Source organism: Ursus maritimus, unplaced genomic scaffold (assembly GCF_017311325.1).
Source record: "Ursus maritimus isolate PB19 unplaced genomic scaffold, ASM1731132v1 scaffold_25, whole genome shotgun sequence".
Taxonomy (NCBI): domain Eukaryota; kingdom Metazoa; phylum Chordata; class Mammalia; order Carnivora; family Ursidae; genus Ursus; species Ursus maritimus.
Window position 1 is genome coordinate 28429596 of NW_024425008.1, and position 25672 is coordinate 28455267.

At 41.4% G+C, this 25672-nt stretch overlaps 1 protein-coding gene across 11 annotated transcripts in view; it reads right to left on the minus strand.

Annotated features, from left to right (window-relative positions):
* SIPA1L1 (signal induced proliferation associated 1 like 1) overlaps window positions 1-25672 on the minus strand; it is a 371790-nt gene that overhangs the window by 232846 nt on the left and 113272 nt on the right. The window contains exon 5 of one of the 11 annotated variants that reach the window (XM_040641701.1): window positions 2148-2170. The exons of 9 other annotated variants lie outside the window; for them this stretch is intronic. The gene's annotated coding sequence lies outside the window, so the exon portion shown is untranslated. Of the gene's footprint in view, window positions 1-1950; window positions 2171-25672 lie in introns of all 11 variants that reach the window. One more of the 11 variants, XM_040641700.1, reaches the window with a different exon arrangement.

A 25672-nucleotide genomic window follows, 5' to 3' on the forward strand; every position in this document is an offset into this window, starting at 1 on the left:
CTCCATATTTTGATGACTGATTATTCATTTCCATGTGATGAACCTTAACTTACATCACTTGATAAACTTTGGGCTCCAAACGAAAGAACCTATCGTATTAATTACCTTAAAATTAACATGCTAGATGTTCTATGTTCTCCAGCCTGGCCTAGTCAACGAAACATCCAATAAAATGTACAGAAATCAGATTCTCTTCTATGATGCATAGTCTCTCATCTTGCCATAAATTCACTGGAAGAAATGGATGTATGGCATGAAGACTGGGATCCCAACTTACAAGGACACTGGATTCATCTGGCCTAACTGTGTACTGCCTTTCAGAGTCTAAAACAGAGCTGTGGGAATTACAAGAAATACCCTATCAGATCCCCAAGCCCCAAAAGTACCAGAGGTCAGCTTTTAAAGGCAGTGCCTATTTATAAACTAATATAAGTTGGGTTCTAAATTTGACCTGCATTTTAAATTATCATCTGCTGAGGCATGTCCAGCTGGACTCATACGCAGTTCAAGTTGCTCGAGGGAGGTCCAAACAAAGTTCATTTTATACGCAACAGACAAAGCCTTCTCTTAGCAACTGGCATCGTCCACAAAGGAAGAGCGGCAGCTGTGAAGAGAGAGCCATCCTGCAGTTGCGGGTCCCTGGACTTCACTCCTTCACATAACTAATAAAAGCAGGCCATTCTTCACATTTAGAGAGTTTGGGGAAACCAATTTCCGATTGCTCAGCACAACAGGATGAAGTATTAGAGCATATTTTCAATGGAGTGCAGAGTACATGAATATCATCCCAGAGAAGAAGCCAACAAAAACCTATTTTTAAGGTTCCTCACAGAACATTTCTTTTTAGAAAGTACAAGTTCACAGGGCCATAATGACCAAAATAGTCTCACTGACAATAAAGACAGTTTTCTGTTGCATTTATGTTCACAAACTGGAAGATAAAAGAAAACCATCAATATCCTTTCTAACATCAGTTAAATAATTACAGCACCAATTGATGATAATTTTGGAAGTTGTTATCCCCAATTTTGAGGAAGTCTCAAAGTACTTAGAACTTCCACAATTTCTTTAAAAATTCTATTTCAAGGACATCACAGTAGTGTAAGATTGGCACTAGCATATCTTACTTAGGAAGCTATGCCCTTTCGGACTCAGTCTCCCAATGAGGAAAACTGCCCCCAGGACAGAGGTGAAAAAATAAGACATATAAATCTCTGAAACATCAGTAACAGATGGCAAATTGTCCATAAATATAAAAATGTCTGTAAATATAAAACTACGTAAATTATCTATTTCTGTAAACTCAACTATCTGTAATTCAGTAAAATCCATACATACACTATTACAAATCAAGAATAAAAGTAAAATACCAGACATGGCCATAGCTACATGTCACACACAAAACTGGTCCCTCCTCATTAGCCTACAATTCTGGCCCAGTCCGCCACGCGCAAAGATAAACCAACACTGCGGTTCAGAGGGCAGGGCAAATCCAAATATTCATTTTTCTAGATATAAGAAAGGCCAATCTGATTTGAAGATTCAAAAACCACAGACCATGAAAAGTAAATGCTTAGTATCGGCACCAAGGGTCCTGCTTTGGCCAGGCCTTCCTCACTGATTCACCCAAAGAACATTTCTTGAGCTGACGTGGCTGACAGCTGCTTGTTACTCCCCAACACCCACTCTCCTCTTGCTCCTAAGAGAACCCCCGCTGATCAGAGGAGCATGGCATTGAACTAAAAGACCACCTTTCAGAGCTTCCTCTGCAGCCAGGTGAGTGCACATGACTCAGTTCTGGCCAATGAGAAACAGCCACATGTGGTTTGAGAGAATTAAGCAAAGAAAGGTTGCTTAAAGGGCGTGGACTCTGTTCAGAATTTCACCCTTTTTTCTCTCTTCTTCCACCTCCTAGAATGTGAATGTGAATGTGATGCTTCCAAGATTTACCTTCTATCACGCAATCACCACCGTAAGGGTGACCGCCACGCGCGGGGCAGGCGTGGTTGCAGATCCTGGTGCCACAGAGGCTGTCTCATCACCTCGGGTGCTGCTTCGGCCCCACTATGCCAGCAACGGCCTGGTGTCTCGTACGTGTGGACATGAACAGGCTTATAACATCTCGGAAAGAACAGTGCAGTGCTTACCTGCCACGTGAGGACTTCGTGTTCTTAAAGAAAAAGAAAGAAAAAAACGAGTCCCTTCTCTGTTCATACCTTTAATCTTTCACTTAAGCACTTCCACACTAAAGACCGTGTGTGTGTGTGTGTGTGTGTGTGTGTGTGTCCCCATTATCCTCAAAGACCTTACAGGCAAGCACTACCCTTACTCACTCTGCAGCTCTAGGATCCAGCACAAGGCAGATACTCAGCAAGTGAAGCGAAAGAATCCAGACCTGCTAAACTCAAGAGTCTTCCAACGACAGAGAACTCCAGGTTTCAGAACTACGCCATGGTATGGGCAAGAGGGCCAGCTCATTCACTGAGACAGGAGAGCGGTGGGGAAGCCAGGGCCCTACCCGCTCAGGTGCCCCCCCATGCAGGGACCTCACTCCCGCGTGTCTCCGTGGCCGAGTGGGATGAGAGCCCCCGTCTTCCTTCACCCTGTTCCTCACTCACACTCGCGCACTCGTGACGCTCGCTGAGCACCTACTATCCACCACACACTGTAGGGCGCCAGGAATAACTCCAGCGCACAAATATGGCAGCTCTCCTGAAGGAACCCATCATCCAGAAAAGCCAGAGGAAAGCACAGAAGCAATTACAATACAACGTGAGAAGTGCATCTAACAGGGTGTGCTTCCTCAGGGGGGCAGGACACCACCCGGAGCGCCCTCCGGACGACCTCATGCACTCCACACCACCGCTGCTCGAGTTCCTCTCTGGGACACGGGCAGCGGAGACCAGGGAACGCTCAGCCCGAGCACCGGAGCCACTGCACCGGTCCGGAGGTCATGGGGCGCAGAGGGCAGGGGGCAGGTAGGAGAAACACGAGTGCAGCCTGGAGGATGAAGACAATTTTCCCGGGGTGAAAAGTATGAGCAGAACTTTTCATGCAGAGACCACAGGCCCTTAGAGGAGCACGGCCGACCCTGGTACTGGATTGTGAGGACAGACACCCAAAGTGGTTCCTACCGCCCCCGGTGGCTGGAGCTGTCACACGTTACATCTAAAGGGGGGGCTCGGTGAGAAAGACCTCAGGATTTTTCGCAGATATTTCTAAAACATGTGCTGTAGGAGAAGCATGAAAGAATGTTTTATTCTGAAGCATGTAATAATATCAATCCTGCTCTATTTTTAAGCCTGGATTATTAATATTTATAATTTTAAAAGATTACTTGTTCGAGGGAAATAAAAGAACATTTTACAAAAAAGCACAGCAGTGGACTGAAAAAAAAACTTTTCCTGAAACTGAAATATTTCCTTAAAATATCCTTACATAATACAGCTCCCTTTAAACTCTGAAAAGATGGTTAGGCAGATTCAGGACTTAAAAAATAAACTTCACATTTAGTGGCAGAGTCAACTCTTTCAAACCTAATGTCCACTGCCCTCCCCTTCTTCTTTAGTCATAGAAATCTGACTTTATTTAGGCTGGCAATGTGCCCACTTAAACACCACAGTTGAGCCTCCCTTGAAGACAGTGGTCGCCAAGGAGTTTCAAGAAGTCAGTGGGTGGAGATTCCAGAAAGTTCCTTTTGCCACTTTTCTTTTCCGCTCCTCCTCCACACAGCTTGGCTCGAGCTCCAGCAGTGTCCCGTGGTTTTGTGGATGACGGCCTTATGCTGCTTAGGATGCTAAAAGCCAGAGCAGCCTGAGTCCCTCCCTGATGACTCTGTAGAACCACCACTCCTGAACAGTTTCCCTACAGACATCTTACATGAGAAATTAACCATGCTGAATCAGAATCATGTTCCTACTAGTCAAACACAACTTTCATTGCAGATGCTAGAAAATATTAAAGCATACATGGTAAGAGTTGGCAAAAAGCAAAAAGTCTTATAGTATTAAAACACGTTATTTTATGATTCACTGGCATCTAAATCACACATCCATATCATTATAAATCTTTTCCAATTTTTTCTTTTGGGCACAGAAGACATCTCGTTCTTGCAACATCTAACCCACTCTGGGAGCTGAAGTGGGGAGCGAGTGGGGCTGGAAGAACAAACCCAGGAGAGCAGGCATGCAGGGCCCCGTGGGGGTTGGGGGTGGGGGGTGGGGGCCCAGGGGTGCATTACATACCTGGAACACAGCACAATGCAAGCTCCTCACAGAGAACTTCGCTGTGCTTTACAAGCCGGAAGAATTGTTAGGTGAGCGTCATTTGGAGATCTATGATCTGATTGTCACTGTCACTTGAACCACATCGGGATTTCAGTGCAATAGCATTTTCATTCTCCTTGATACCGTCATTTAATGTTTAAGAAGTATAGTTGCTTTATAACGACTTGTCTGATGCAGGTGAGATACATTGTTTTCTTACATGTTTGTGGAAATGCTACTGCACTCCTTCCTCCACCCCCTACCCTCAAAATAGGTAAGGTATAATGTGCAAAGGATGATGCCTAACATAAACAGAGTAATTCCACAGAGCTGGCGGGGCAGGGGTGGGGGGCACTCCTGTCTTTGGCGAGAACCAGAAACTTACAGACTATTGAAAAGAAAGGTCAGGATCACCTTCTTCATTTTAACTCAATGGATAGGTTTTGTTTAAAGCTAGAAACAAACCCCAAATGGAGAAACTAAACAGAAAATAATTCTACTTCTGTTTTTAACCTCTGTTCCCCTTTTTAAAAAGATTATTCCTTTCTACTTCAAAGAGGGTCGCCAAACCAACAATAAGCCTACTGTCAGTTCAGCACTGCCTGCCAACCGTGGACTTCCTGCTGTATGTTCAATTATTACACAAACATCAGCTTTCTTTACGGGCAAAATGGGACAGCGAAATGCACATAATGTCCAGATTCAAACCTAGATTTCAATGCTGCTTCTAATGACTACTAACCGTAGCCAACTTGGGCAGACTAATTTACCTCTCCCTGGCCTCAGTTCCTACAACTATAAAATGCAAATAGTGCTGTCACTCCCCTCCTAGCATTGTTGGAAAAATCAGTGCTAATGTATGTATTAGGCACTTTGTAGCTATTAACATGATGTTAATTACTAAAAAGGTTTTATTTATTTGGTTGTCAAAGATGAAAGATAAAAAACTTTTTTTAAAAAGCTAACTAAAAGCATCAAGTAAAATAAAAAATAAAATGAGAGATAGAATAAATTCTGAGTAACAGAGTCCTCTCAGCTCTTCCCTGAAACATTCTCAGGGCTGGGAACTCGGGAGCTGGAAAGGCAATTCTATCACGCAGGCATTAACACACACTGAGCGTGATATCTACAATGTGTCAGTTTTCTCTCTCAGGCTTGAGGGAACAGGTAGTTAAGACATGGCCTCCTGCTTTCAAGGAATTCACAGCACCCCCACATCAACAGACAAATACAATCTAGTGACAGGCCACAAGACAGGGAAATACAGAGTGCCACAGGCGTTCAGGAGCGGGGCACACTGCCCAATGTAGTGGGTGTCAGAGGAAGGAACTCCTTGAGTAAAATCTTCCAGAACCAGGAGGTGTTAAGGGAAGCCCTGAAAGGGAACAGCACAAGCACCCTGAGGTGAGAGTCTACCAGGGGTGCCAGAACGAGAAGGGTCAAAGCAGGCCTGGCAGATGACGTGGCTGCCCAGGTTCCCATCAGAGGTCTGGAAGGTCACACAAATCACCCTGGACTTTCTCCCACAGGCTGTAAGGAGCCTTGGAAATGTTCCAAGCAGGACAGGGACATGATTAGACATGCTTTGTAGCACAGAAATTATGGTGGCAATGTGTAAACTGAACAGAGTGCAGAGGCAGAATGGGATGGTCAACTAGTATCCAGGTGAGCAAGAATAAGGCTACAGAGTTAGAAGTCACATTTTAAGCTCATCTAAAGGTGTTTTAAGATTTTTCTAAGGCATTACAAGGAAGCTGGTCTTCCTTGGTTTTTGTAGACATTTTGTATCTAGGTAATATCCCAACAGTACCAACAGCTCCAGAAGAACAGAATAAAGTGGTCTGGTTTTAAGTGGTTAGTAACTACGGTCCCATGTGAATGGAAGTGAATCTGGAGACATCTGCAGAGACAGGACTGTGCAACTTCACTACGAGAAACCACCGAGCACATTCCTCACTATCAGTTCCACACTTAAATGCCTCTACTTAGGATCAACTGTTAGGAACAGAAATAAAAACTGTATCTCAAACACTTGTCATTTGTCTATGCAATGAGGATAAATTACTGGCAACAAGTATTTAGAGTCAGGCAAAGAATAAAATTTTGATAGTCCTCAAATTTTGACCTTTTAAGACTTATGCCCCCAATGATTTTAATATGTCCTTGGCCTAGAACTATGAAGTCACTTACCAAAAGAGAGCAAAACAGCTGTGTAGGCATCAAGAAAAGATCTTATCTATGCTCAGCTATAGGCCAAAATTGTTCATAGGAAGGAAGGATACCACACAAGTTGTCTGGCTGACTCTGAGTTGGCTGCTGTCTGTAGATTCACAAAGGAAATGTGATAACATGAACATCCAGGCACAAATATCCATCTGGACAGGATGTCAGCACCATCCCTCGATTTCTTAAGGGTCTTATTCTCTCTTAGAAGAATAAAATCAACCAACTGGTATAAAAGCACTTTAATTCGTTTGGGTGAGAAGAAGGAAAATCAGAGAGGAGTCATCTCTTTGGAACACAAACAAGGACTCATTTCCTACTATCACTTGGGAAGCTTGAAAGATTAAGAAAAAAGTGCCAAGTTCCTATTTCCGTGAACCTCAACCCACCCAAGTCTTCCTTTAGATGCAGTCCCCTGGCACCAGGTGAACGAAGCTCACTGAGGCCGTTCTACTGAGTGAGATGTACTCAGGAAGAGGGTGGTGATAAAAAGTGGTTACTTACACCAAGCTGCCATGAGGGAAACTGGCAGAAGAAATGTTCTGATGACAGAATGAATCATAAAACCGAGACTCTTCCCTTCTTTGGTTTAAGCTAGATAATCCCTAAACCCAGCACATGATTTCTGAAGCTCCTACATAGCTAGTCAAAGTATTCTTTACTTTTATAAAATTAATTTTTAGTATTTAATTTGGACTTCTTAATAATCCCTTCCTTCTGAGAATCTTCTGCCGTGCAACACAGAAAATTTATAGCTAAAAGGTTAGAAGTAAAGCAAAGCTCTAGGACCAGACCACATGAATTCAATCCTCAGCACTTACCCCCCTGTGCCCATTCCCTGTCCTGTCAATCAGGACCAGTCTCAACAAGGCTCTGGTGAGGAAGACATGGGATAACAATGGAGGGTGCTCAGGACAGGGTCTGCTACAGAGCTCCATAAATGATCCCAATCATTAATAGTCTTAAAGAGGAAAAGCATGGCAACACTAGGAGAGCCTATGGAATAGTCCTCAAAAACTCGATCATTTTGTGTAAGAGAGATGCCAACAGCATAAAAACACCAATAACAATGCCCACTGTGATGTATCTATAAAGGGATATCACAGGACTATGCAACCATCTTCCCTCTTCATATATTACTGTCACTTTCTACAATTTTAATGCCAAAGGAGTTCTTAATTACCTTAAACTTGGCCTTTCTGTCTGCTTGTATAACCTGTTGTGCTCCCATTAACAGGGCCTTTAGAGGTTGATTTCAAGAGATTTACAATCACCTACGGTTGATTCCTTAATGGATTTCTACTGGTAAATAATTACTTAAATTAGCTAACTTCTAGACCATGTAGTTGTTTCCACTAGGAGTCCACGGAGCTATATTTGCTTTTTACCAGCTGTCTGGATAATTATATTTAGTCCACATTTTTTTAAAGTCAGAAGAGAATGAATATGTTAATAATTAGCCACTCTTTTTTGGACTTCCCTAAGTCCTCTAATTCCTCTCAAAGCTTAAGCAAGGGGTTGAGAATGAAGATGTGTCAACTCACACCTCAGAGGCAACTCAATACTGGATATCGAGGGTATAAAGTCAGACAATTCTTGAGACCACGAAAGATAAGAATTACAATACGAACAGAACAGTGAATGGCTACTGGCTTCCCAGGTGCATCCAGGTGCAGTAGTGAGCCTAAAATCACACACTACTAAATGTAAAACTACATACAGTACTAAAATGTTTGCCTTCAACTGCTCATTTTTTAGTAGGGAGGAGGAGCAAGAGAAAAATCCCACTGTAATCGCAACACAGGATCTCCAACAGAACTGAAAGGTTTCCACTCTGTCCTCATATTTACAAATGTAAATAAATCAATTTAACCAAGATACTATGACTTTAAAAAAAAAAAGTCTAGGAGAAACAACTGTCCACAGAATACCCATTACTTTAAGGTTTATGTAACCCACCCAAAACAGTACTCCAAATTTTGTACTTAAAAACAATGTAGGGGAGACTGGCTCCAGGTAGGAGAAAGGACGCACACTCCACCCAGCCTCTCTGCTGCATGCGTCCACCTGGACAGAGTATCTGAGAGCCGGCTCTGGAAAGTAAATGAATGTAGCAGGCTGATGGGGGGAGAAGAGTAAAACTCAAAGTATGACTAAACCAGTGATGAATTTCCCCATTTTTTCTTCAAAATCTCCCAGCCTGGAATCAAGGCAGCCACACACCTGAAAGGGAGCAAGCACCAGAATCCAGACAGAAGGGGGAAAATCCAGAAATACTCCAAGTTCTAGCTTAAGAAGCAGGAAAAGGGATTCCTCACACCCTGGAGAGTGGGGAAATTCCTCATTGTTCTTCTTTTTTATTTCTCTATGCTCTAGCCTCCTAGCTCAAGGTGGTAGCAGGCAGAGGGAAACAGTCACCTAAACCTCAAGGGAAAGGAACCTTTCTTCCTCACTGATCAGAGGAGCTATGCTCTCACAATGTAAGTCTGCTGCTTTTTTGCTGACTTCCTGCCCCTTGGTCCAGAATGGAGACAGTCACAGGAAGTGCACTGCCCCATTCTAAAGCCCCATCTTTGTGGGGCGCCTGGGTGGCACAGCGGTTAGGCGTCTGCCTTCGGCTCAGGGCGTGATCCCGGCGTTATGGGATCAAGCCCCACATCAGGCTCTTCCGCTATGAGCCTGCTTCTTCCTCTCCTACTCCCCCTGCTTGTGTTCCCTCTCTCGCTGGCTGTCTCTATCTCTGTCGAATGAATAAATAAAATCTTTAAAAAATAAAAAAAATAAAGCCCCATCTTTGTGTCTGGAGGACTACGAAAGGGAACCTCAAAGAAACAGGAAGCACTGGAGAAACTGAGCCACACAAATACAGCCAATGGATTTGGGCCTAAGATGTAAAGGCAATTCCAGATTGAAACAAGAAACAGAAAAACCAAACAGACTGACTACTAGTAACAAAATTGAATCAATAATCAAAAAACTCTCTACAAACAAAAGTGCAGGACCAGACAGATTCACAGATAAATTCTACCAAACATTTAAAGAATATTAATACCCATTCTTCTCAAACTATTCCCAAAAATGGAAGAGGAATGGATGTTTCCACATTCATTCTAAGAGGCCAGCATTACCCTGATACCAAAACCAGACAAAGACTACAAGAAAATAAAAGACCAAAATCTCTGATGAACGTAGATGCAAAAATCCTCAACAAATATTAGCAAAACCAAACTCAACAATACATTAAAAGGATCATTCACCATGATCAAGTAAGATTTATCTAAGCAGTGCATGGATGGTTCAATATCCACAAATCAATCAACCTGACACACCACAATAACAAAACGAAGGATAAAAATCACATAATCATCTCAATAGATGGAGTAAAAGCATTTAACAAAATTCAACATCATTCATGATAAAAGTCTCAACAGAGTGGTCTAGAGGGAACATGTTTCAACATAACACATGCTATATATGACAAACCCACAGCTAACATCGTACTCAATGGTGAAAAGCTGAAATCTTTTCCTCTAAGATCAGGAATAAGAAAAGGATGTCCACTTCTGCTACTTTTATTCAACACAATACTGAAAGTCCTAGCTGCAGCAATCAGATAAGAAAAAGAAATAAAAGGCATCCAAATTGGTAAGGAAGAAGTAAAACTTCCATGATTTGCAGATGACAAGATACTATATACAGAAAACCCTAGAGACTCCACCAAAAAACTATTATTATAAATCAATCCAGTAAAATTGAGGGTTACAAAATTAATATACATAAATGTATTGTGTTTCTATATACTAATAGAAGACTAGCAGGAAGAGAAATTAAGAAAACAATCCCATTTATAACTGCACCAAAAAAATAAAATAAATAAAATACCTTGGAATAAATGTAACCAAGAAAGTGAAAGTCCTATACGCTCAAAACTATAAGACTTTGATGAAAGAAATTGAAGACAACACAAATAAATGAAAAGATACGTCATGCTCATGGATTGCAAGAATACTGTTAAAATTTCAGAACTACCCAAAGTAATCCACAGATTCAATGCAATCCTTACCAAAATACCAACAGTATTTTCCACAGAACTAGAATAAATAATCCTAAAATTTGTATGTAACCATAAAAGACCCCAAATAGCCAAAGCAATCTTGAGGAAGAACAAAGCTGGAGGTATTACAATCCCAGATTTTGAATTACACTACAAAGCTATGATCAAAACAGTTAAGTACTGGCATAAAAACATGGATCAATGAAACAGAATAGAGAGTCCAGAAATAAACCTACACCTATATGCTCAATTAATCTACAACAAAGGAGGCAAGAATATACAATGGGGAAAAGACAATCTCTTCAATAAATGATGTCGAGAACACTGCAGAGCCACATGCAAAAGAATGAAACTGGACCACTTTCTTATACCATAGACAAAAATAAACTCAAAATGGATGAAAGACCTAATGTGAAATCCTAAAAGAAAATATAGGCAGTAAACTCTTGAACATCAGCCTTAGCAATGTTTTCCTGGAACTATTTCTTCCATTAACAGAAACAAAAGCAGAAATGAACAATTGGGACTACATCAAACTAAAAGGCTTTTGCACAGCAAAGGAAACCATCAACAAAATGAAAAGTCAACCTACTAAACAGGAGTTTTTGCAAATGTTTTATCTAACAAAACGTTTAATATCCAAAATATACAAACAAAAACCAAAAACCTCCTGTAACTTGACACCAAAAAGCAAGCAATCCAATTAAAAAATAGACAGAGGACCCAAATAGACACTTTTCCAAAGAAGACCTATAGATGGCCAACAGACATGAAAAGTTGCTCGACATCACTCATCATCAGGGAAGTGCCAATCAAAATTACAATGAGCAAGCACCTCACAGCAGTCAGAATAGCTAGTATCAAGAAGACAAGAAATAACAAGTGTTGGTGTGGATGTGGAGAAAAGGGAGCTCTCATGCATTGTCGGTGGGAATGTAAATTGGTGCAGCTGCTATAGAGACTAGTACAGAAGTTCCTCAAAAAAGTAAAAATAGAAATACTATATGATCCAGTAATACTACTTCTGGATATTTACCCAGAGAAAATAAAAACATTAATTCAAAAAGATACATCCACGACTATGTTTACCACAGCCTTATTTACAATAACTAAGATGGAAAAACCCAAAGTGTCCACTGATCATGAGTGGATAAAGAAGATGTGGTGTACGTACACAATGAAATATTACTCAGCCACAAGAATGAAATCTTGCCATTTGAGACAAGGTAGATGGCCCTAGACGGTACTATGCCAAATAAAATAAGTCAGAGGAAGAGAGATACCATATGATTTCACTCATATGTGGAATCTAAAAACAAACAGCAACAACAACAACAACAAAAACAAAAACAGACTCATAAATACAGAGAACTGGTGGCTGCCAGATGGAAGTGTGGTGGTGGGGTGGTCACAATAGGTGAAGAGGATTAAGAGATACAAACTTCCAGTTACAGAATAAGTAAGTCATAGGGATGAAAAGTACAGCATAGGGTGTATAGTCAATAATATTGTAGTAAATTTGTATAGTGACAGATGACAACTACACTTAGCAGGACATTTCATAAAGTATTTAATTGTTGCATCACTATGTTGTACACCTGAAACTAATAATATTGTATGTCAACTATATTTCAATCAAAATGTTTTTTAAATTAAAAAAAAAAAAAAAGACTTGAACAGACACATCACCGAAAAGGGTATACAAATAGCTGCAGATAAGCACACGAAAAAATGTTCAACATCATTAGCCATTAGGGAAATGGAGATTAAAACCCCGAGATAGCAGTTCACCATCTATTAGAATGGCTAAAATAAAAAATACTGACAATATCAAGTGCTGACAAGGATGTCAAGCACCTGAAATTCTCATACACTGCTTGTGGGAATGCACAATGTTAACTCAAGAAAATGATTTGACATTTCCTTAAAAGCTTAAATGCACACCTACCACATAATCCAGCCATTCCACTCCCAAGTATTTACCCCAGAGAAAGGAAAGCATGTGTTCATGTAAAGACCTGTACACAAAGGTTCACAGTTAGCTTTACCTGTAATACCCACAAATTAGAACAACACAAATATTCTTCAGTGGGTTAACGGACAAACACACTGTAATACTTCCACACAATGGAATCCTACTTAGGGATTCAAAGGAACATGCTATCAATACCCACAACTGGGATGACACTGAATGGAAAGGAATTACACCGAATGAAAGAAATCTGCTGCAAAAGATGACACACTACATCCTTCCATTTAAACATTTTTACAAAGACCAAGCTATAGAGATGGAGAACAGATCAGTGTTTGCCAGGATTTAGAGGGTAGGAGAGAATGCAGCATGAGAACACTTTCTGAGGGGATGAAACAGTTGTGGGATGGTTACACAAATCTACACATGTGTTAAACTTGCAGAACTGTACAGCAAAAAAAAAAAAAAAAAAAGCAATTTTAATCCATGTTAATCTTTTAACCAACATAAAAATACCTCAAATTGACAATAACATCTTGCATAACTAAATTGGGTAACTAATTGTACTGAATATTGCCACAGAAATGGGTTTTAAAGACAATGGAACATGTAGTATTAAGTATTATTTAAGCCCCGTTTATTTATAAAACATTATAAAAGACACCGCAAAGCTGTTTCTTCCCAAAGTTGACTGCTCAGTCACAAAAAATATGACTCTTCAACAGCAAGAAAAGCAATATTCAACAGAGCCAACAGTTCTAGTCATAAGGCATCTGGCTTTTGAGATGCTGATGTTACAAAGCAGGTGAATCATCAGAGAACCAGACGCACGATCTTGAAGCCATCCAAGTGTGTCCACTAACCTCGTCCCATCTCTAGCCCCAGGGGGTTTCACAAACTTCCTCCATTTCCTCAACAGGAAGCACTCAATGCACATACAGTTTGTTTTAAAGCTGGAAGAGTACAGATACAGAAGGAAAAGGTCAAGGAAACCAGTTTCACTGAGAACACCTGCACGTCATCATTCCCACCACAAATGGTGGTACCTTCACAGTGCGCCCGCGCCTGTCCCTAATCCCATACACCTCACGTTAGAACTGCCGCTCTACCCAACGGAGTGAGTCAAAGGGAGGGACAGCTCTCAACCACCAATGTTAAACTGAAATGATCCAACCGAGGGCTAAAATACCCTGATAAAATCATATTCAAAGACACATCTCTGAACTATTTCGGTCATAATAGATTAGTCTTCCATTTCCTCAAAGCATTTCTTATGGAGTCATTTTCTCCTATTTCAAAGAGAAACGATAACCATTCCAAGAGCAACGCAGATGTCACCCATCCCACTTTCAGTGATACACCTTTCCTTTTCGAGTATGCGTTGGCCACGCAATAGTATAAGGTAATCAAAACTGTGTTACTTTAAAAAGTATTCTTGAAATAGAATTTTTATTTTAATGATGAAGCTATGGATAGTTTCTTTTTCTTTCTATTTTTCTCTACTTTTCAAAGGTTCCCTCTACTGAAACATTAAAATAGTTGCATTCCCTTTCTTCTACTCCTAACATAACTTGCCATAAATTATGGCTTATGACCATTATGTTTTCATTATTAATACTCTTGAAGAAACCCTACTTTTTGACCTAATATCCCACCATCACCACCAACGGGGGCGGGGATAACATACTCTAAACTTTCAGATAACACTGCTCTCACCAATTATTACAAAAATAATTCAAACACAAACATAAGGAGAGTCTGGATATTTTTAAATGGGAGAGACTCCTCCTTGATCTGTTTAACTTGCTGAAGAACAGTGCAGGGGAACATATGAATGTTTAATAAGCCTACTCTGATTATAATATTTCAATATTTCAAGTATTACATTGTATTTCAGAAAGTGGTAACTTCTTGGGGTTCTTTACGTACTGAAAAAATAATCAGCTGACCATAAATGACTGAACCTTGACACACAGAGAACACTCCCTTCTGTTCGATGTCACGAGTGGCGAGTGATGTCAAGTGAGCCACCATGACCATGCTCTCCTTTCTGCTGCCTCGGATGCTATTCTTTCCACTAGTCTTAGCCAGCAAAGATACTCTGCCTTCAAAATAAAATCAATACACAGAACTTCACACATAATTTTTTATTTTTTAAAGAAAACTCATTCATTTTACATGATTTAGAGGCTGAAGTTTGAGGGTTGTTGTTTTTTTTTTTCCAGGCTAGAATATATTAGCAATGCCTCCTGGCAAAAATGCAAGTTAGAAAATCAGGACTGAGAACGTACTGTAAACAAATGAAGAAAGGAAAAATTGGATGCCATTTTGTGATGCTACTAAGTCAGGGGAGAACTTCGATGGCTCCTAGGTACCCGCAGCATGCCATCAGCGTGCAGGGCATGACAGAGAGGTCCTAACCGAAACAGTAACAGGGCTGGGTGAGATAGTCCAGGAATACCCTACAGCTAAACAGTTCTCAGGCCATCATTTTAGCATAAGAATGGGACCACTGTAGACTGTGAGCTCCCGAAAGGCTTGGTCTTAGTCTTCACACTAGCAGAGTGCCTGGTACCGGAGAGATAATAAGTGCGGACTAGAAAGAATCTAAGAAACTGGACTAGTGACAAGGGCCGTACCCCCGTGGGTGTTACCCACTGTTCCCCGGAAGCACTCGGGCACTTGGGGGAGTGGCCGTCAGCAACGCATCCTCCCTTTTGGAGGGGTTTGGTAACTGCAGCAGCAGCCCACAGAGGAGAACAATTTTCTTAGACAAAATTCACTCTTCTTCAGCTAATTGCATACTTGATAATAGCTTGTACTGAGAGAAGTCTCAGCTCCGCCAATTTTTCACAGCTCGTTTGTGTTACCATCATCAACCTTACCTTCAACCTATGGTTCTTTGTAGGAATCTTTTTAAGCCAGGTGTCAATTTTGTAGCTGCTGTTTTAGCTGATACTGATTAACAGAACCTGTAAGCCTACTGAACAAACACGGCACCTCACGACAGGCTGACAGCAAACGACAGGAAGGCCGCCCGCCGCTCTGCACCCTCAGCACCGTGGAAGTCCCACAGGAGCAAGCCCCAGGGTAGCTGTGCTCCAAACAGGACACTTCCCACCCGCCACAGGACCCACACAAGTGTCCCAGCTTCGATCCCCGTGTTGAATGTCAGGAAATTTTAGTTAATTTCTTAGAATGGCTTAATAATGGCTCTACTATCTTCTTCCCGCTCTCCAACAGATGCACCCGTTCTGGAAAACATAAACCGAGGCTCCTTCTGATACCGTTTCTGCTCTCAAGTTCTTGTTTAAGTAAACTCTATACCCTGACATAGGGCTCAAACTCACAACCCCGAGAGCCAGAGTCGCCATGGCCCCTCAAGTTCCTGTTTCAAAGAGAGACTGTTCCTCACCCAGCTTAATTAACCTTCTTCTATCCACAAGCAGTTCCTCAGTTCAGGACTTTTAAGCCAGATTCCCACGACTCCTTTCCATACCTGACTTTGCTGGAGAAAAACCTGGAACGCAGCACCAGGAGCAGTAAGACCAGCAGATTCTGAATCACAGAATCCGGGTTCAAAACCTGCCATTACCAACCGTGTGACTTGGGGCAGGGGAAATGACCCTTTCTGAGACTCCATTTCTTTATTTCCAAAAGGAGGAAAATTCTACTTTGTTCACCTGTCTTGGTTATTATAAAGATTAATAACTATTATAAATAAACTATTATAACTATTATAAATAACTATTATAATGATTCATAACAACTAAGAAGATTAAAAGCAATTTTATTTCTAGATTTATAAATATTAACATGTTAATTATATATTACAGTCACCTTCATTATTATGCAGATGAACAGTAAATTCACTTATATATGTATGTACTTAATATAACAATAAAGGTAACTTTGTTTATATGTTTAATTATAAATAATGATTATTTTGAAGACTAAAAGTAATCTTACTGTTTTTATTCATGTTCTCGCTCAGTAGTCCTGCTATGATACGCCACCTTTCAACACTAACCAAGTTCAAAAGGCCTCTTTGCAAAGTTTCAAACCATCCACTGCTATAATAGTTACTGTGTAATTACAGAAATAACACAAGTGGAAAATTACAAAGTTTAAACTAAGTATAAAATATAACTCAAAAGTCACCCACAATCCCACCACCCAGGGGTAAACTCTTCATATTATGGTACAGTTTTTTTTTTTTTAAGATTTTATTTATTTATTCGACAGGATAGAGACAGCCAGCGAGAGAGGGAACACAAGCAGGGGGAGTGGGAGAGGAAGAAGCAGGCTCACAGAGGAGGAGCCTGATGTGGGGCTCAATCCCATAACGCCGGGATCACACCCTGAGCCGAAGGCAGACGCTTAACCGCTGTGCCACCCAGGCGCCCCTATGGTACAGTTTTTAAGAGATTATGTAAAATGTTTTCTATCTTCTGTAATTTCACACTATCCTGTGCATACTTCTCCATGTCTTTAGCGTTTCTCAAAAATCAGATGCTTGATCTTTAACCGTCTTCTATGTGCATGGGTCACAACCGAACCATTTTGCACTATGTGACAGATAGGCTGCACCCAATTTTTATGTTACAAATATTACAGTGATCAACATTCCTGAACATAAATTTTTATGAATTAAAAAAAAAGTTTTGCCACAGAATAGTCGTAGAAGTGGTAAAGCAGGACATAATCACTGTGAAGGCTTTGGGCACATACTGTCAAAATGCTTTTCACAAAGTCCCCACAGTAAATCCCACTTAACAAAGGTAAGATAATTGATTTAGAAACTGACAAGGCTGAGGTAAGCAGAGAACCATAAACTCTCTCTCTCTCTCTCTCACACACACACACACATACATACACACACACACATACACACACACATATACACACACACAGCTTAGCCATCTAATTTGAAATACACATTCTTTTACCAATTTCCTGATGAAGACTGAACATCTCTTCCATGAATAATCGGTCTCCAGACTGACTGCAGGCTAGTCATTCTTACACAAACCATGACCAAAAACCATCATCCACAACTCCCACTCTCCGTGTTTTATTAGAATGGAACACGAACTCAAAGGCTCTCAGGAAACAAGCCCCCAATCCTTTGCAGCCATCATGACCACACTCACTTAACAACATTCTTTTTGGAGGCCTGCCCTTGGAAGCTTTCAAAAGTATTCAGCATATTTTTGTAGAAAACTAATATTTAATCATATTACATAAAATTTGAATTACGTAATTATACAATAACAAGTACTACTGACAAAAACGAAACCAACTCTTTTTTTTTTTTAAGATTTTATTTATTTATTCAACAGAGATAGAGACAGCCAGCGAGAGAGGGAACACAAGTGGGGGGAGTGGGAGAGGAAGAAGCAGGCTCACAGCAGAGGAGCCTGATGTGGGGCTCGATCCCATAACGCCAGGATCACGCCCTGAGCCGAAGGCAGACGCTTAACCGCTGTGCCACCCAGGCGCCCCTGAAACCAACTCTTGATCGACATTCAACTCAATCAGCCAACCTAGAAGGACGTGAGAGTCTGCAGAGTGGCTGCGGGCACGCAGTGTGGGCATAACGGGCATCAAGGAGCTTGGCAGGAGGAGGCGGTAAGGGAGACAGACGTCACCAGAGAGAGCTCTCACCTCTCAGCCCTTTGCAAGTACTCAGGACTATGTTCAAAAGGCATTTTTTTAAACGTTACATGTACACGTAGGCACAGGACAAACCTCCAGACACAGGTAGTCCCGGGACCCAGACAAGAGCCAGAGCACATGTTTAACAGACTTGCTGAATGGAAGCCAAGAGCAGCCAACCAAGTTCTCTCTCCCATCCCCCTCCTCCAACCAACCTCCAAACAGAGCCCAGGCTCTTGCCCCTTTCTTTCTAAATCCAGTCATCGGTTGAGCTCATCCCGTCTCAAAGCTTCAAATACCATGTATAAAGTGAAGGCTCTCAAATGTAAAACTCTGGATGCATGTCAAAGAGCACAATGGGGATTCCTCACCCCGCAGACCTGCTCTACTCACCAGACCAGTAATCACCCCCACCATCCACGCAGGCCAAGAGGCTGCTGCCATGACTTTTCCCACTTGTAACTCCACATCCAATGTAATAGTAACTCCCAGCACCTCTTCATGTGTTTGTGGATTTATTCCTTCTCCGTAAAATGTAAATGTCTAGAGGGCAGGGATCCTGCCTTATTTCACGGATCTATCTCCAGCCCCCAAAGTAGTCTCAGGTACACAGTAAGTCCTTAAAAACACTGTTTAGTGAAAAGAGCTCCTAGAAACTTGCAGACTCCTCTAGGAAGTTCTCCATGTATATAACTAGAAGACCAAGAGAAAATTCTCCAACCCCTTTTGAAATATACAATATTCACGGCTTGAGCGTGACAATGGACTACTATTCCAACACCCTCCTTTTACAGATGTGAACCTTAAGGTCCAAAAAAACTTAACAAAATGTATGAGACCATGAGAGCACAGCTCCTACTGTAAGTGTCTAATGACATACAAGCAGCCCCACCAAACCGTCACCCCTGGCATCCCTTCTCCTTTTGTTTATATACAACACATTTCTTGCAAGTATCTGGAGAACAGAATTGGTGAAATCAGAGATGCTTATTTTTCCATTCTGGGGTATGTAAGAGGCTTCTTGCAATGTCCCCAACTGTACAGCCACTTGAAAGCCCATGACGAGTCTGGAGACTCCTGAAGGGCCAGAGAACAATACGCAGGAGACAGAAACTGAAAGTCTAGTTGCCTGGATTCAAAATCCCAAAGTCACTGCAGGAAGCTATTGTTGCTAACTTCTCTCTCTTCTTTTACAAACCCTTCCCTATTAGAATCTACTGTGAATTTCCAGTACAGAGAGAGAGTAACTGGGTGTCTATAATTTGGTACTTGTCATTTGGCTTCACATTTTTTGTCCAAAGGTTCTTCATAAAATGGAGTAATATAAGCTCCACCCCTACACCCCCACACTAGAAGGCTCCCCAAGGTAAACTTCCCACAGCTATGAAGTCATGTTAGCACCTCACAGACTTTATCCCTGTCCCAATCTGAAGCTTGCAGTATCACTCCATTCGGCTCCCCTGACACCTTGTAAGGGGCCTACCAGGCACCCCCAGCTGCTGTTACCAGCCAGGACCACACCCACTGAGGCAGTCAAGGTCAGGAAGCCCCATGTTACCTCCCCAACCCCCGAGCTCCTACTCACCTAACCACATCAACCTCCTGGCTAGGGCGGAGCACGATGTGTGAACTTTTCCAGTGCTCGATGAGGAGTTCTGCTAACGTGTGTTTTTATGAGAAACAACTAATAAGCACTTTACCATTAACAAATGGTTTTCCACAAACATCTCATCTCCTCATCAACACCACCCCACAGAGTAAACATCACATCCTCATTTTTCACATGACGTGAATGGTTAAAGGGGTCAAAAGGGGGGTCACTGTCACACTGAAATAAAGTCCTACCTGCACCAGTCTCTCAATGTGGAAGCCCTTGCTCTTTTGCCCACACTAAGTACACGGCCTCTTGTGAGAGCCGCACCCATGTCCATGATACCACCTAGCTGAGGTGCTAGACCTTGCAGAGCATCCTTCAGTCCCCTCGCTCATCCATCCCCGCTCCCCACTGCCTTGATTTGGGGCGGGGCAGGGAGGGCAGCAGACTAGGATGGATTAACCTAAAACTTCTGATTCCTAGGAGCTCTCGGTTAACGTGGTAGAGGCCGATGGCTGGGTGGGTGGGCAGGTACCTGGGGAGGGATGACAGGATAAATATATAATACGTCAAAAAATAATGCAAGAAAGACAGGGCAATGTTGCCCCCTACGTCTGTGCTGTGCTTCATAATTTGCAAGGAGGTTTCACGTACATTTAGCCCCCCACAAACACAACCCAGAATAACAACTAAGTACTAAGCTGAAGCTGGGGAAGCTGGGGCTCAGTTCGGGGGGCTGGAGGAAGTCTCTTGGAACTGAGACTGGGGGAAGGTCTCAAGAGAGGTAGAGGTGAGAGAGATGGGCACTCCAGAGCACTCCAGGATCAATGCACACCACCACAGCCTAAAAATGTCAGAAGACCTGGAGAGCCGGGACGCTCTAGGATGGAGCACTCCGTTTTCACTCACGAGTAACAAGAGCTACAGATGAAAACGAAGGAGATGTTTAAACAAAACCAGGAGAACACATCAAGAAAAATGACTAGCTCTCCAAGAGAACAATGAACATAATGAGCTTCCATAAAGTTATGTGGTTCTCACAGACACAAAGCAGAGATGTTCCGTAATGGGATTTTACATTTCCTGTCCACCAAGGTCAAAATTCACCTTTTATACTTCTCCATCCCCTCTGTTTTTAGTGAAGATTCACACTTTTTCACTTACAAAATTTGTATTTGTATTTATCTCCTTTTGGGTACCTATTTGAATATGGTGCAAGCTTTCAGCGTAGGAACCATGCCTTTTATTCCTTTTGTATCCCCCAGAAAACCAAGAATAACACTTATCATGAAAGTCATCCCATAAATATCATTGACCGATCAGGACATCACAGACTTATTTGAAAAGAATTGGAGGGGTGCCAGGGTAGCTCAGTCAGTTCAGCATCTGACTCCTGATTTCGGCTCAGGTCTCACTCTCAGGGTCCTGGGATCAAGCCCTAGGTCAGGCTCTAAGCTCAGCAGGGAGTCTGCTTGAGATTGTCTCTCTCCCTCTGCCCCTACCCCGGCACTCTCTTTCTCTCTCTCTAATAAATAAATCATTAAAGAAATTAAAAAAAAAAAAAAAAGGAATTGGAACTGATTGTAGGAGAAGCCCCTGTAACACACAGGTCTACCATTTCACCCTTTGCAGTCTTGCTCATTTGTCCTCACAATGTGGCAGGCACTATCCTAAGCACTTTATTTATACTAACTTATATCATCCTCCTAACAACCCTATGAGGTACATACTATTATCGCTATTATTACTATTTTACAAAGGAGGAAATAGAAGCACAGAGAGATTAAGTAACTTGCCCAACATCATAAAGCTGGTAAGTGGTACAGGTAAGATTTGAATCCAGGCAGTCTGCTTCCAGAGTTAATGCACTAAACCTCTATGCATGACATAGTCTCCAAGAATAACACATTATATTGAAAGCATATAGGCCAGATTTTGCTTCTCCAGTTTTTAAGCTGTGGCAGCAATCACATTTTTTTTTAATTTGACACAATGCAATCCGCAATTACTTTTTTAAATCACAAAAAATACAAAGATTTTAATAAGCTCCTAAATAAAGCATTTAGATTTGGGGCTTTGCATGGTGTTTATACTAGGAAGTGCATCTGCTCTTGGCATTAAACATGACGAGCTAGTTTATGATTACACAATAGAATGTCAGTGTCATCATCTGATCAAACAAACAGTGAATGATTAATACCTCTTTGTAGAGAAATTTCTTTTTAAACATATTAACATATAAATAGCTAAGCAAATACTACTTGATTCAGATAACCTAATATCTACAAAGACAAGAGAGTTCTTTACCTATAAATAATAGTCAACACTCACTTAGACACAGCAGCATCCAACGGTGTGTTTGTAAATGCCCACACACAGCGTCGACTCAAAGAATCGCCTGCTGACTGTAACTAATGCTGACATAAATCTGGACAGAGATGGCATTGAAATCAACAGCTGGTTTCATGTGACAAAAGTGTTGTTCCAAGCAATCGGAAAATTTTTCTGTAGAAATGTTCTAAAACCTTGTCTATGGGTTATAAGACAAAGCCAGTTTCACTTATATCCTTAAAATTATTAGCTACCACATATATCAGTAACCAATTCATAGATCAAAGCACTCTGTAACACTTCAATCAAAATGGAGAGAACAAATGGGAAAGAGAAAGTTGTTCTCAAAGTATACCTAAAGAACAAATAACTAAGTCCATTAAGTTTGGTTCCTGTGCACAACAGAGCAGAGCTCATAAAAACTAATTGGTCAATATGCTTGAGACTATAAACACCCATTTTAATCAGAAAGAGTAGCAAACATTAAGCAAAACAAATATTATTTAAGAAAATGTATTTAATTTGGTTCATAATGCATACAAATCTCTACTTTAGTCATAATTTTTAGATTAAAAAACTAACATAACCTTGCTAAGAGGATACAATTAAAACATAATGGCGTTCTTTTTTTACTGTCGCTTTCAGCATGGCTCCATGAATGCTGGTTGTTTATCTATACAAATAAAGAGCAGCCTGAGAACTGTCCTAGTTTCTTTGAGAGTTATCAACTGAAGCTAATGCTTCCTCAGTGAGAAGCCCGCTCTAAAAGAGTGCCGTGAGCCGGGCCAGTTGGCCTTGCTATTGACACGGACACAAGCCCGATCTGCTGCACGGGCAGCACCAGCTTTGCCATGGGATCCAGGGTCCTTTAGTGATGTGTCTCAACAGCCTCCGTTATGCTCATCGGCTCAGCTCAAAATAAAAGGGCAGCCTTTCTCCCCGAAAGACAGCAAGCTTCACCTGAATCTAGTCATACATGCTAACGGAGGGCTGCCTGATGACAAGGCAAAGCTCCCTCCCGGAGTAACACAGCTCCCCCGTCCTGCTCACTTTCTCCTCCCCTCCACTACAGTGTCTTGGACATATGGACGCCCCATACAGGGAGCCCCTTGCCTTCCCCCAAAATACTCCACACATGTCTCTACATTGACCCAATTAGCAGTATACTGTAGTATTGCTTATTTCAACCCAGACACATGAAAGGACTTAGGAGAAAGCACCACTCTGAACCTTCACTAGAAAACTAGAGTGTGTTCCCCCACATGCCACCCCCAAGTGTGTGCTGTGAAAATCTTTCTTTACTTCTGCTCCATGAGGAGCCTGTTGTGAGAAATACAATACTTGCGGCACGGCTAACACCTGGGAAACACCCAAAACATGCACCCTCCACGACACATCGACGCTGAGCCTTCTCTCGAGCCTCGGATGCGGGTACTGGTGATGGCACTACAGTGTCAGAGGAGAGAGCCTAAATCGTAGGAATAAGGGATGACCCCGAGACAACGAAAACCTGACAGCAGAGTTGAGCCCCATACTATAGCTGGTAAAAACAGTTAATTAGGCCTGAACCACGTTGATTGTTTCGCTTCAATTTTTTTTTTAAGATTTATGTATTTTGAAGAGAGAGAGTGCACATGAGAGCAGGGGGAGGGGCAAAAGGAGAGTGAGAATCTCAAGCAGACTCCCCGCTCAGCACTCTCACGACCCTGAGATCATGACCTGAGCTAAAACCAGGAGTCGGACATTCAACCCACTGAGCCACCCTGGTGCCCCTGTTTCACTTCAATTTCTTATCACAAGATTTTCTTAACAGACGAATCACACCAGGCAGCTTCACAGGACATTTGTACATACACACAACATCTCTCCCCGATAAAATACAGGCACACCAAGGCTGCAGTCCTGTTCCACACTTAACACCACTGGTTTCATTATGGGGATGAACCCAGTCACCAACAGAACATTCGTTTGTCAGTAACAATGTTTTTGTGACGATGAAGATATGTCTCAAAAAAGTTCTGAGCAAAATGGCATATACAGATATGACCTACAAGGTAGCTTCATCATCATCCACAAATGGTTCTAAAATTATAAATCCAATTGATTATTACGTACCATGGCTACGGTGCCAAATTCTCAGATTGCCAAAATCCTCATTTATAAAACAGAGGTAGTATCTCTCTTAAAGACTGAATATCAGTAAGATAGCATGTCAAAAAAAATGAATTCAAGATGGATCACAGACCTAAACATAAGCTAAAACCATGAAGCTTTCAGAAGAAATTTCAGGATTGGGCGGGAGGGTAGGCAGAGACCTCCTAAGACACAGAAAGTAATAACGATTTTTTTTAAATGGACACATTAGCTTTGATCCTATTTAAAACTTTTGATTATCAAATGACACTGTTAAAAAAAACTGGGGGAAAAATGGCAAAATATAAATCTAAAAAAAGAAGGACTGATACGTAGGGTCTAAAAGGAACCCCTACACTCAATAATAAAATGTTCGCTGCAGCTTGTTTGTAACAGCCTGTTTTGGAGGGGACAGCTCGATAGGGGAAGAGGAGATGCTGGAAATTTCCCTCTTGTGAAGAATAAAGGGTTAGTAGCTAGACTGCCTACAAGACTACTTGAGGGAGAAGACAGGAAATAAAAACTAAACAGATGCCAGGACAATCTGAACTCCTAAAAAACACATTGTACACAGCGCCAGTCAGTGCACATTTAAAAGAAACCTGGATTTAAAGCGGCAGTTTTGTTGTCCTATTACACTGGTTTCAAAGAACTTCTACCCAAACTTAACGCTGGAAGTAATAATTCTTATTTAGGTTTATTCAGTTCTCCAAATCAAGAAACATGTATTTGAATGGAAAATATATTCTACTTAAAAAACTAGATTCATGTCATATCACACTTTAGACAGTTTCTGTTCTGCCTAAGGGGGGGGGAAAAACTTTAACTCCTTTACAGCAATAGGCCAAGAAAATAAGGATGTAAAGTAATACAAAATGGCACACGGTTGCCAATAATTATTAAAGTTTTTCAACCATAATCCCTGAGCTGTGATTTTATATAATTATACATCTGGTTCTGTCTAGACATGTTAGATTGGTAAAGCATACCACCCTACCCCACAAGCACTGGCAGACCAATATATAATAAACAGTTATCCACTGTAGCATTACAGGACATGAAATTGATAGTTATGTTTTCATGTTTTTAAAATGTAGATGTTAACTTCTTGTAACAATAAGAATTTCTGACACTTACTGCAAGGGTTTGGTTTTTTTTTTAATGTTTCAACTTTTTATTTAAATTCCAGTTAACACATAGTGTAATATTAGTTTCAGGAGTAGAGTTTAGTGACTCATCACTTACATATCACGCCCAGGGCTCATCACAGGTGCCCTCCTTAATGCCCATCACCCATCTAGGCCCTCCTCCTGCCCACCTCCCCTCCAGTAACCCGCAGTTTGTAAGAGTCTCTCTCATGGTTTTATTGCAAGGTTTTCTAATGTGAATTTAAACATGTTACGAATGTGTGCCTGTACTTTCTCATTTGATTTACCCTTCTC